Here is a 2,500-nt window from a genome sequence, read left to right on the forward strand (position 1 = left end):
AAATCATGTGTGTATGGAACATATAATGTGCCTGAGAGCACATTTTTTTTCTAAGTCCCAGAAATCCGTCACTGAACATCACGACTTACGAAGACATGTTCCCCCGGTCCTCCCATATACGGCACGGGGACAAGTATGAAGAATGAAAATCATGTGTGTATGGAACATATAATGTGCCTGAGAGCACATTTTTTTTCTAAGTCCCAGAAATCCGTCACTGAACATCACGACTTACGAAGACATGTTCCCCCGGTCCTCCCATATACGGCACGGGGACAAGTATGAAGAATGAAAATCATGTGTGTATGAAACATATAATGTGCCTGAGAGCACATTTTTTTTCTAAGTCCCAGAAATCCGTCACTGAACATCACGACTTACGAAGACATGTTCCCCCGGTCCTCCCATATACGGCACGGGGACAAGTATGAAGAATGAAAATCATGTGTGTATGAAACATATAATGTGCCTGAGAGCACATTTTTTTTCTAAGTCCCAGAAATCCGTCACTGAACATCACGACTTACGAAGACATGTTCCCCCGGTCCTCCCATATACGGCACCGGGACAAGTATGAAGTATGAAAATTTTTGGTCACAGCGTGAAATCCCTCTAATGATCATGAAAATAGCATCGGATCACTTATCTGACCATAAAAAGTGAACCAAAACCCTATTTGGACAAACTTTTTGGTCCTATGAAAAATTCACTTTTCATATATGTCATGGTCGAAAATTTTCTAAGTCCCAAAAAATCACATATTCTCGAATATCTCGAAAACTACGTATCGGACAGGGGTCAACCAAGGTGTTTTAGAAAGGTCTTTACAAGCTCTATTTAATGAGCCATAGCGACTTTCAAGTGATTTTTTGACACTTTTTCGCATATCGGCATCCTTGGTTCCCATACTGGCCATAGGCCATAGGGCACCGAACGGCCAACTTTTGGTCCGGGGGTGAAATTTTTTTTTCACGAGATTTTGATGAAAATGGCTTCGGAACGCGTTTCTAATAATGAAAAGTGAAACCAAACAGTATTTGCGAAGAAAAAATTGTCCTATGAAAAAATCACTTTTTCTTAGGGTACGGGTCAAAAATTTTCTAAGTCCCAAAAAATCACATTATTCTCGAATATCTCGAAAACTACTTATCGGACAGGGGTCAACCAAGGTGTTTTAGAAAGGTCTTTACAAGCTCTATTTAATGAGCCATAGCGACTTTCAAGTGATTTTTTGACACTTTTTCGCATATCGGCATCCTTGGTTCCCATACTGGCCATAGGCCATAGGGCACCGAACGGCCAACTTTTGGTCCGGGGGTGAAATTTTTTTTTCACGAGATTTTGATGAAAATGGCTTCGGAACGCGTTTCTAATAATGAAAAGTGAAACCAAACAGTATTTGCGAAGAAAAAATTGTCCTATGAAAAAATCACTTTTTCTTAGGGTACGGGTCAAAAATTTTCTAAGTCCCAAAAAATCACATTTTCTCGAATATCTCGAAAACTACTTATCGGACAGGGGTCAACCAAGGTGTTTTAGAAAGGTCTTTACAAGCTCTATTTAATGAGCCATAGCGACTTTCAAGTGATTTTTTGACACTTTTTCGCATATCGGCATCCTTGGTTCCCATACTGGCCATAGGCCATAGGGCACCGAACGGCCAACTTTTGGTCCGGGGGTGAAATTTTTTTTTCACGAGATTTTGATGAAAATGGCTTCGGAACGCGTTTCTAATAATGAAAAGTGAAACCAAACAGTATTTGCGAAGAAAAAATTGTCCTATGAAAAAATCACTTTTTCTTAGGGTACGGGTCAAAAATTTTCTAAGTCCCAAAAAATCACATTTTCTCGAATATCTCGAAAACTACTTATCGGACAGGGGTCAACCAAGGTGTTTTAGAAAGGTCTTTACAAGCTCTATTTAATGAGCCATAGCGACTTTCAAGTGATTTTTTGACACTTTTTCGCATATCGGCATCCTTGGTTCCCATACTGGCCATAGGCCATAGGGCACCGAACGGCCAACTTTTGGTCCGGGGGTGAAATTTTTTTTTCACGAGATTTTGATGAAAATGGCTTCGGAACGCGTTTCTAATAATGAAAAGTGAAACCAAACAGTATTTGCGAAGAAAAAATTGTCCTATGAAAAAATCACTTTTTCTTAGGGTACGGGTCAAAAATTTTCTAAGTCCCAAAAAATCACATTTTCTCGAATATCTCGAAAACTACTTATCGGACAGGGGTCAACCAAGGTGTTTTAGAAAGGTCTCAACAAGCTCTAAATAATGGGCCATAGCGACTTTTTAGTGATTTTTTGACAAATTTTGTCATATCGGCATCCCGAGTTCCCATACTGGCCATAGGCCATGGGGCCCCGAACGAAAAAATTTTGGTCCGAGGGTCAAAATTTTTTTTCTCATAAATTTGTTCAAAACGCCGTCGGAACGCGCCTTAGATCATGAAAAGTGAAAAGAAACAGTATTTTGCAAAAGTTGGGGTG

The sequence above is a fragment of the Anopheles stephensi genome, unplaced genomic scaffold (genome assembly GCF_013141755.1).
Source record: "Anopheles stephensi strain Indian unplaced genomic scaffold, UCI_ANSTEP_V1.0 ucontig154, whole genome shotgun sequence".
NCBI classification, from domain to species: domain Eukaryota; kingdom Metazoa; phylum Arthropoda; class Insecta; order Diptera; family Culicidae; genus Anopheles; species Anopheles stephensi.